Genomic DNA, 11771 nt, shown 5'->3' with positions numbered 1-11771 from the left:
CAAAAAGCATAACAATTATTTTAAGACTTATAGATACAGACCTCCTCTATGCACTCGATATGTTCGATTTTAAAATAGCTTTTTGGTGAAAGCACATTTTGCAATATTCTAAGTACATAGCCCAGGCATCACGGGCTCGCTATTTAGACACCCGGCAAGTTTAGCACTCACCATAATCATATTTACTATTATAAAAGTTTCATTACCTTTTGTTGTCTTCGTCAGAATACACACCCAGGACTGCTACTTCAATAACAAATGTTGGTTTGGTCCAAAATAATCCATCGTTATATCCGAATAGCGGCGTTTTGTTCGTGCGTTCCAGACACTATCCGAAATAGTAAAGAAGTGTCACGCGCATGGCGCAATTCGTGACAATAAAATTCTAAGTATTCCATTACCGTACTTCGAAGCATGTCAACCGCTGTTTAAAATCAATTTTTACGACATTTTTCTCGTAGAAAAGCGATAATATTCCGACAGGGAATCTCCTTTTCGGCAAACAGAGGAAAAAATCCCAAAGGCGGGGGCGGTCGGGGTCACGCGCATAAGCCAGTGTCCCTTGATCGGCCACTTGAGAAAGGCGATAATGTGTTTCAGCCTGGGGCTGGAATGACGACATTCTGTTTTTTCCCGGGCTCTGAGCGCCTATGGACGACGTGGGAAGTGTCACGTTAGAGCAGAGATCCTTAGTAAATGATAGAGATGGAAAAGAAGTTCAAGAAATGGTCAGACAGGCCACTTCCTGTAAAGGAATCTCTCAGGTTTTGACCTGCCATTTGAGTTCTGTTATACTCACAGACACCATTCAAACAGTTTTAGAAAATTTAGGGTGTTTTCTATCCATATGTAATAAGTATATCCATATTCTAGTTACTGGGTAGGAGTGGTAACCAGATTAACCTCTATGGGCTAGGTGGGACGCTAGCGTGCCACCCGTGGTGCACTCCATCAACAGCAGGTGCATTTCAAGAGCGGCAAATTTGAATCCAAATAAATGTCAAAATTCAAATTTTTCAAACATACAACTATTTTACACCCTTTGAAAGATAAACATCTCCTTAATCTAACCACGTTTTACGATTTCAAAAAGGTTTTACGGCGAAAGCATAAATTTAGAGTAAGTTAGGACAGTACATTTACAAGAGTTGTGTGTAATGTTTTGTCAATTCAAAGACAGGGTCACCAAAACCATAAAACCAGCTAAAATGATGCACTAACCTTTTACAATCTCCATCAGATGACACTCCTAGGACATTATGTTAGACAATGCATGCATTTTTAGTTCTATCAAGTTCATATTTATATCCAAAAACAGCGTTTTACTATGGCATTGATGTTGAGGAAATCGTTTCCCTCCAATAACCGGCAGTCAAGTCAGCGTCACAAATTAAATAATTAAAATTAGAAAACATTGGTAAAATATTATATTGTCATTTAAAGAATTATAGATTTACATCTCTTGAACGCAATCAACTTGCCAGATTTAAAAATAACCTTACTGGGAAATCACACTTTGCAATAATCTGAGCACTGCGCCCAGAAAAATACGCGTTGCGATACAGACTAGACGTCATGTTGGGGAGATCTAAAATCGAAAATACTATGTAAATAATCCATTACCTTTGATTCTCTTCATCAGATGTCACTTCCAGGTATCACAGGTCCATAACGAATGTAGTTTTGTTCAAAAAAGCTCATCATTTATGTCCAAAAATCTCCGTCTTGTTAGCACATGATCTAAGCCAGCCGGACTTCTCGTCATGAACGAGGGGAAAAAATATATTTCCGTTCGTTCAAACATGTCAAACGTTGTATAGCATAAATCATTAGGGCCTTTTTTAACCAGAACATGAATAATATTCAAGGTGGACGAATGCATACTCTTTTATAACGTATTGGAACGAGGGTACCCAACATGAACTCGCGCGCCAGGTGTCTAATGGGACATCATCGTTCCATGGCTCTTGTTCGGTCAGATCTCCCTCCAGAAGACTCAAAACACTTTGTAAAGGCTGGTGACATCTAGTGGAAGCAATAGGAAGTGCCAAAATATTCCTCAGCCCCTGTGTTTTTCAATGGGATAGGTTTAAAGGTAATACAACACATCAGGTATCCACTTCCTGTCAGAAAATGTCTCAGGGTTTTGCCTGCCAAATGAGTTCTGTTATACTCACAGACACCATTCAAACAGTTTTAGAAACTTTAGAGTGTTTTCTATCCATATATAATAAGTATATGCATATTCTAGTTACTGGGTAGGATTAGTAACCAGATTAAATCGGGTACATTTTTTTATCCAGACGTGCAAATGCTGCCCCCTAGCCCTAACAGGTTAAATCGGGTATGTTTTTTATCCAGCCGTGTCAATACTGCCCCCTAGCCCTAACAGGTTAAAATCGGACATATCGAGTGCATAGAGAAGTTCTGTATCTATAATTCTTAAAATAATTGTTATGCTTTTTGTGAACGTTTATCGTGAGTAATTTAGTAAATTGTTAGTAAATTCCCCGGAAGTTTGCGGGGGGTATGCTAGTTCTGAAATGTCACATGCTAATGTAAAAAGCTGGTTTTTGATATAAATATGAACTTCATTGAACAAGTTGTATTGTATTGTATAACATAATGTCCTAGGTGTGTCATCTGATGAAGATCTTCAAAGGTTAGTGCTGCATTTAGCTGTGGTTTGGGTTGATGTGACATTATATGCTAGCTTGAAAAATGGGTTTCTGATTATTTCTGTCTGGGTACTCTGCTGACATAATCTAATGTTTTGCTTTCGTTGTAAAGCCTTTTTGAAATCGCACAGTGTGGTTAGATTAACGAGAGTCTTGTCTTTAAAATGGTGTAAAATAGTCATATGTTTGAGAAATTGAAGTAATAGCATTTCTAAGGTATTTGAATAACGCGCCACAGGATTCCACTGGCTGTTACGTAGGTGGGACGATTTCTACCCTAGAGAGGTTAACCTCCCCATGTCTACCTTTGACTCATTCCTCTCTGCCTCCTTCTTTCCACTCCTCTCCTCTTTTGACCTCACCCTCTTACCTTCCCTCCCTACTCACAAGGCAGGCAATACGCTTGACCTCATCTTTACTAGATGCTGTTCTTCCACTAATCTCATTGCAACTCCCCTCCAAGTCTCCGACCACTACCTTGTATCCTTTTCCCTCTCGCTCTCATCCAGCAATTATCACTCTGCCCCTACTCGGATGGTATTGCGCCGTCCCAACCTTCGCTCTCTCTCTCCCGCTACTCTCTCCTCTTCCATCCTATCATCTCTTCCCTCTGCTCAAACCTTTTCCAACCTATCTCCTGATTCTGCCTCCTCAACCCTCCTCTCCTCCTTTTCTGCATCCTTTGATTCTCTATGTCCCCTATCCTCCAGGCCGGCTCGGTCCTCCCCTCCTGCTCCGTGGCTCGACGACTCACTGCGAGCTCACAGAACAGGGCTCTGGGCAGCCGATTGGAAATGGAGGAAAATTCGCCTCCCTGCGGACCTGGCATCCTTTCACTCCCTCCTCTCTACATTTTCCTCTTCTGTCTCTGCTGCTAAATCCACTTTATACCACTCTAAATTCCAAGCATCTGCCTCTAACCCTAGGAAGCTCTTTGCCACCTTCTCCTCCCTCCTGAATCCTCCTCCCCCTCCCCCCTCTCTGCGGATGACTTCGCCAACCATTTTGAAAAGAAGGTCGACGACATCCGATCCTCGTTTGCTAAGTCAAACGACACCGCTGATCCTGCTTACACTCCCCTACCCTGTGATTTGACCTCTTTCTCCCCTCTCTCTCCAGATGAAATCTCGCGTCTTGTGACGGCCGGCCGCCCAACAACCTGCCCGCTTGACCCTATCCCCTCCTCTCTTCTCCAGACCATTTCCGGAGACCTTCTCCCTTACCTCACCTCGCTCATCAACTCATCCTTGACCGCTGGCTACGTCCCTTCTGTCTTCAAGAGAGTGAGAGTTGCACCCCTTCTGAAAAAACCTACACTCGATCCCTCCGATGTCAACAACTACAGACCAGTATCCCTTCTTTCTTTTCTCTCCAAAACTCTTGAACGTGCCGTCCTTGGCCAGCTCTCCTGCTATCTCTCTCAGAATGACCTTCTTGATCCAAATCAGTCAGGTTTCAAGACTGGTCATTCAACTGAGACTGCTCTTCTCTGTCTCACGGAGGCTCTCCGCACTGCTAAAGCTAACTCTCTCTCCTCTGCTCTCATCCTTCTAGACCGATCTGCTGCCTTTGATACTGTGAACCACCAGATCCTCCTCTCCACGCTCTCCGAGTTGGGCATTTTCGGCACGGCCCATGCTTGGATTGCGTCCTACATGACAGGTCGCTCCTACAAGGTGGCGTGGCGAGAATCTGTCTCCGCACCACGTGCTCTCACAACTGGTGTCCCCCAGGGCTCTGTTCTAGGCCCTCTCCTATTCTCGCTATACACCAAGTCACTTGGCTCTGTCATATCCTCACATGGTCTCTCCTATCATTGCTATGCAGACGACACACAATTAATCTTCTCCTTTCCCCCTTCTGATAACCAGGTGGCGAATCGCATCTCTGCATGTCTGGCAGACATATCAGTGTGGATGACGGATCACCACCTCAAGCTGAACCTCGGCAAGACGGAGCTGCTCTTCCTCGCGGCGAAGGACTGCCCGTTCCATGATCTCGCAATCACGGTTGACAACTCCCTTGTGTCCTCCTCCCAGAGTGCTAAGAACCTTGGCGTGACCCTGGACAACACCCTGTCGTTCTCCACTAACATCAAGGCGGTGACCCGATCTTGTAGGTTCATGCTCTACAACATTCGCAGAGTACGACCCTGCCTCACACTGGAAGCGGCGCAGGTCCTAATCCAGGCACTTGTCATCTCCCATCTGGATTACTGCAACTCGCTGTTGGCTGGGCTTCCTGCCTGTGCCATTAAACCCCTACAACTTATCCAGAACGCCGCAGCCCATCTGGTGTTCAACCTTCCCAAGTTCTCTCACGTCACCCCGCTCCTCCGCTCTCTCCACTGGCTTCCAGTTGAAGCTCGCATCCGCTACAAGACCATGGTGCTTGCCTACGGAGCTGTCAGGGGAACGGCACCTCCGTACCTTCAGGCTCTGATCAGGCCCTACACCCAACCAAGGGCACTGTGTTCATCCACCTCTGGCCTGCTCGCCTCCCTACCTCTGAGGAAGCACAGTTCCCGCTCAGCCCAGTCAAAACTGTTCGCTGCTCTGGCACCCCAATGGTGGAACAAGCTCCCTCACGACGCCAGGACAGCGGAGTCAATTACCACCTTCCGGAGACACCTGAAACCCCACCTCTTTAAGGAATACCTGGGATAGGATAAAGTAATCCTTCTACCCCCCCCTAAAAGATTTAGATGCACTATTGTAAAGTGGTTGTTCCACTGGATATCATAAGGTGAATGCACCAATTTGTAAGTCGCTCTGGATAAGAGCGTCTGCTAAATGACTTAAATGTAATGTAAATGTAAATGTTAGCGCTTTCTGAAGGCTGCACCAAAAGTTCCGTCGTGCGCGGGACTCCACTTTCGAAAAAATGCATTTTTTTTTTATTTAGGTTCGTTCAAACATGTCAAACGTTGTATAACATAAATCTTTAGGGCCTTTTTCAACCAGAGCTCCAATAAGATTCAAGGGGGACGATTGCATTGTGTTTCAAAACGTTTCGAAAGGGGAGGGTAGCCAGGGAAGGCTAACAGTAGAAGGCTCAAATCACTTTGTAAAGACTGGGGACATCTGTGGAAGCAATAGGAACTGCTCAATGAACCATTGCTCACTGTGTGATTTACAGTCAAACTGATGAAGTTGAGTCCGCAATTCAGAATTCCACTTCCTGTTACGATCGGTCTCGGGGTTTTGACTGCCATATAAGTTCTGTTTTACTCACAGACACCATTCAAACAGTTTTAGAAACTTTAGGGTCTGTTCTATCCACAAGTATTAATTATATGCATATCCTAGCTTCTGAGTTTGAGTAGGAGGCCGTTTAAAATGGGCAAACATTTTTTTCAAAAATCGCTGTAGCGCCGCCTATCCTAGACGAACGACAAGAGGTTAAACTGCAGCCGTCGACACAGCAGTGCTTAAAAGAGGAAGTAAACATAGACAAAGCTATATTAAAATTGTCAGTCTAGAGCACCAGTGAAAGGGATTTTGAAATGGGAGAAGTTAGGAGCAATTTTAATAAGGACGGTATTTGGTATCATGATAAGTTACCAATACTACCTAAGTCATTCTTTAGAGATGCGGCAAGATTGACACATGGGCAGAGCCATGTGTCAACAGGGGGATAGTAGAGCAGGTTCGGAAACCCTTTGTGGCCTATTGGATAACAAACTACTTAAAAAAACATTTTTTATAATAGATAAGTATATTAAATGGGAAGAAGCGGTCCCAACATACTGGGTGGACACGATTAGGGTAGTTGGTTTACTAGGATCTATCTCTTTAAATAATGGATTACATTTTAGCTGATCAGGTAAACCATATAGAATGCCAGAGTTAGGGAGGCCAGAACAGGTAGACATAAAAGTTGAAGATATACTAACAGAACACATGGTTAACCAAACCCGTATGTCCGAGACTTTGTGTCCAACAGGTGAATTACAGGAGAAGACGATTCACTCAATCCAACCAGGAGACTGGGTGTGGATCCAGTCCCTGAGGAGAAAAGAACTGGAAGCAGCCACGGTGGGGGGGCCCATACCAAGTGTTCCTGGTAATAGCCTTCGCGGTGAGAATAGCTGAAAGAGCTACCTGGGTTCATATCACACATTGCGGGAGGGTAAGACACACAGACAGTCGAACAATCACAGAGTTAGGAGAAGAACCGAATACCAATAAGGTTCGGGGGTTACCTCTCTAACGAAGATTCCCTAACCCGCCCGATCCTCACTGTGTGCGTTCATAGAAGTGAAAGCGTGGATTGGCCTCTAGCCAGTGATATATTCTCCGGGAGGGGGTGGGGCTTTACAGGGGTACTGGTCAGTCTGAGCTGTCTGATTGTGGGAGCCATATTCCTAATACACCAGGAACCACTCGAGAAGTCAGAAAGTGGTAACTTGACCCATAGTGTAGAAGATGAGGAGTTTTTATAGCCTAGGTACAAAAGGTCACTCGATCTGGATAAAAAGGAAGTGAGAGTAGAGTTAGGGAAGGATGTCTCAATAGAGTTCTATGCAGACCAAATGGGGTCCCTAACCTCCTGGCAGTCTAGGACTCGGACTTCATGGGGAAGATATCTGTGTAGATCCCGGTGTAACTCATGGAATCAGGTCATAGCTCACACAGAGAGAGAAGGCTATGTCAATCCACACACCCAATATAGAAACAGATGGAGTATAGTGAAGGCCAGTGTTTTTGACTGCAATCCAGAGCAAGGGAAGTATTGCTTGAAGATAGGAATGACCATTAACCTCTATGGGACCGGCGGGACGAATTCGTCCCACCTACGTAACAGCCACTGCCATCCTGTGGCGCGATTTTCAAAATCTTCAAAATCATATTACTTCAATTTCTCAAACATATGACTATTTTACAGCCATTTAAAGATAAGTCTCTCGTTAATCTAACCACACTGTCCGATTTCAAAAAGGCTTTACAACGAAAGCAAAACATTAGATTATGTCAGCAGAGTACCAAGCCAGAAATAATCAGACACCCATTTTTCAAGCCAGCATATAATGTCACCAAAACCCAGAAGACAGCTAAATGCAGCACTCACCTTTGATGATCTTCATCAGATGACAACCCTAGGACATTATGTTATACAATACATGCATGTTTTGTTCAATCAAGTTCATATTTATATCAAAAACCAGCTTTTTACATTAGCATGTGACGTTCAGAACTAGCATACCCCCCGCAAACTTACGGGGAATTCGCTAACATTTTACTAAATTACTCACGATAAACGTTCACAAAAAGCATAACAATTATTTTAAGAATTATAGATACAGACCTCCTCTATGCACTCGATATGTCCGATTTTAAAATAGCTTTTTGGTGAAAGCACATTTTGCAATATTCTCAGTAGATAGCCCAGGCATCACGGGCTCGCTATTTAGACACCCGGCAAGTTTAGCACTCACCATAATCATATTTACTATTATAAAAATGTCATTACCTTTTGTTGTCTTCGTCAGAATGCACACCCAGGACGTCTACTTCAATAACAAATGTTGGTTTGGTCCAAAATAATCCATCGTTATATCCGAATAGCGGCGTTTTGTTCGTGCGTTCCAGACACTATCCGAAATAGTAAAGAAGTGTCGCGCGCTTGGCGCAATTCCTGACAATAAAATTCAAAGTATTCCATTGCCGTACGTCGAAGCATGTCAACCACTGTTTAAAATCAATTTTTACGTCATTTTTCTCGTAGAAAAGCGATAAAATTCCGACAGGGAATCTCCTTTTCGGCAAACAGAGGAAAAAATCCCAAAGGCGGGGGCGGTCGGGGTCACGCGCATAAGCTAGTGTCTCTTGATGGGCCACTTGAGAAAGGCGATAATGTGTTTCAGCCTGGGGCTGGAATGACGACATTCTCTTTTTTCCCGGGCTCTGAGCGCCTATGGACGACGTGGGAAGTGTCACGTTAGAGCAGAGATCCTTAGTAAATGATAGAGATGGCAAAGAAGTTCCAGAAATGGTCAGACAGGCCACTTCCTGTAAAGGAATCTCTCAGGTTTTGACCTGCCATTTGAGTTCTGTTATACTCACAGACACCATTCAAACAGTTTTAGAAAATTTAGGGTGTTTTCTATCCATATGTAATAAGTATATGCATATTCTAGTTACTGAGTAGGAGTGGTAACCAGATTAAATCGGGTATGTTTTTTATCCAGCCGTGTCAATGCTGCCCCCTAGCCCTAACAGGTTAAAAGCATAAAGAAAGAGGATTTAGGGTTATGGTATGTTGGCCTTGACCAGACCATTGTCGACACTGCGGTACCATTCCGAGTAGTAGAGGTTAGGACAGGAGATAGTTCTACCGCCAGCCAGAATACCAGTAGTACCCCTGATAAAACGGACATTACCCGTGTAGTCATCCAGAGCCAAGGACCGGTGAGGATAGTTCAGACGAAAGATCTTAAGGAAGTGATTGAGGTGGAGACTTGGTTTGGGGATTCCAACCTATGGCTGGAATGGATTCAGTATACAGCTAGATCAGTAGCTAAAGAAGAAGGTTATGCCTGCGCAACAGCCAAACTTCAGTTGACAACCATCCCCTTTCTACTCGATGGAATTAATTTACCAAGGGGAATGGCCTGTATGGTAAAGCTGTTCATGAAGGCAAGGAAGCCAGACAGTTGCACTGACCTGCATTATCTGTATCCAATGTGCCCATTAGATCCAGACTTCCCCCTTTCACAGTCGCAGGAGGAGACTATTATTGTGTGGTTGCCCTTCACCCTTATACAACACAAATACCTAGTTTGATCTAGTTTGATTTTGTGTGACATTTCTGAATCCAATAAAAATAGATGTGTTATAGTGTATGTGAAATATTTAGCCAATAGGGTGGATTGTAATGGAAATAATATGATTAAAGGTTTGACTAAATGATTTCACCATGAAAAGGTATAACCGAGTGATTATAAGATGAATGTGTGTGTGTGTCGGAAAAGTTGGAGCTTAATGATTTAGCAATGCAAGCAACCAGACAGCAGACAACTGTCTGGTTGATTATGTAACATGGGGCAATATGATAAGCAATGTATGAGATGGAGAAGACTTGTAAATTAGCATTGACTGTGTTAACCTCTTGGGGCTAGGTGGGACGCTAGCGTGCCACCCGTGGTGCACTCCATCAACAGCAGGTGCATTTCAAGAGCGGCAAATTTGAATCCAAATAAATGTCAAAATTACAATTTTTCAAAAATACAACTATGTTACACCATTTGAAAGATAAACATCTCCTTAATCTAACCACGTTTTACGATTTCAAAAAGGTTTTACGGCGAAAGCATAAATTTAGAGTATGTTAGGACAGTACATTTACAAGAGTTGTGTGTAATGTTTTGTCAAGTCAAAGACAGGGTCACCAAAACCATAAAACCAGCTAAAATGATGCACTAACCTTTTACAATCTCCATCAGATGACACTCCTAGGACATTATGTTAGACAATGCATGCATTTTTAGTTCTATCAAGTTCATATTTATATACAAAAACAGCGTTTTACTATGGCATTGATGTTGAGGAAATCGTTTCCCTCCAATAACCGGCAGTCAAGTCAGCGTCAGAAATTAAATAATTAAAATTAGAAAACATTGGTAAAATATTATATTGTCATTTAAAGAATTATAGATTTACATCTCTTGAACGCAATCAACTTGCCAGATTTAAAAATAACCTTACTGGGAAATCACACTTTGCAATAATCTGAGCACTGCGCCCAGAAAAATACGCGTTGCGATACAGACTAGACGTCATGTTGGGGAGATCTAAAATCGAAAATACTATGTAAATAATCCATTACCTTTGATTCTCTTCATCAGATGTCACTTCCAGGTATCACAGGTCCATAACGAATGTAGTTTTGTTCAAAAAAGCTCATCATTTATGTCCAAAAATCTCCGTCTCGTTAGCACATGATGTAAGCCAGCCGGACTTCTCGTCATGAACGAGGGGAAAAAATATATTTCCGTTCGTTCAAACATGTCAAACGTTGTATAGCATAAATCATTAGGGCCTTTTTTAACCAGAACATGAATAATATTCAAGGTGGACGAATGCATACTCTTTTATAACGTATTGGAACGAGGGTACCCAACATGAACTAGCGCGCCAGGTGTCTAATGGGACATCACCGTTCCATGGCTCTTGTTCGGTCAGATCTCCCTCCAGAAGACTCAAAACACTTTGTAAAGGCTGGTGACATCTAGTGGAAGCAATAGGAAGTGCCAAAATATTCCTAAACCCCTGTGTTTTTCAATGGGATAGGTTTAAAGTCAATACAACACATCAGGTATCCACTTCCTGTCAGAAAATGTCTCAGGGTTTTGCCTGCCAAATGAGTTCTGTTATACTCACAGACACCATTCAAACAGTTTTGGAAACTTTAGAGTGTTTTCTATCCATATATAATAAGTATATGCATATTCTAGTTACTGGGTAGGATTAGTAACCAGATTAAATCGGGTACATTTTTTTTATCCAGACGTGCAAATGCTGCCCCCTAGACCCAACAGGTTAACCTCTCTGGGCTAGGCGGGATGAAATCGTCCCACCTACGCAACAGCCAGTTGAATCCTGTGGCGCGATTTTCAAAACCTTTGAAATGCTAAAAAAAAAATCTCATTCGGGAATATTATCGCTTTTCTACGAGAAAAATGTCGTAAAAATTGATTTTAAACAGCGGTTGACATGCTTCGAAGTACGGCAATGGAATACTTAGAATTTTATTGTCACGAATTGCTCCAAGCGCGTGACACTTCTTTACTATTTCGGATAGTGTCTGGAACGCACGAACAAAACGCCGCTATTCGGATATAACGATGGATTATTTTGGACCAAACCAACATTTGTTATTGAAGTAGCTGTCCTGGGTGTGTATTCTGACGAAGACAACAAAAGGTAATGAAATTTTTATAATAGTAAATATGATTATGGTGAGTGCTAAACTTGCCGGGTGTCTAAATAGCGAGCCCGTGATGCCTGGGCTATGTACTTAGAATATTGCAAAATGTGCTTTCACCAAAAAGCTATTTTAAAATCGGACATATCGAGTGCATAGAGGAGGTCT

This window comes from Salmo salar, unplaced genomic scaffold (assembly GCF_965601325.2).
Source record: "Salmo salar unplaced genomic scaffold, fSalSal1 ptg000472l, whole genome shotgun sequence".
NCBI lineage: Eukaryota > Metazoa > Chordata > Actinopteri > Salmoniformes > Salmonidae > Salmo > Salmo salar.
The sequence above is the reverse complement of the archived record's forward strand: the minus strand, read 5'-3'. Positions refer to the sequence as shown.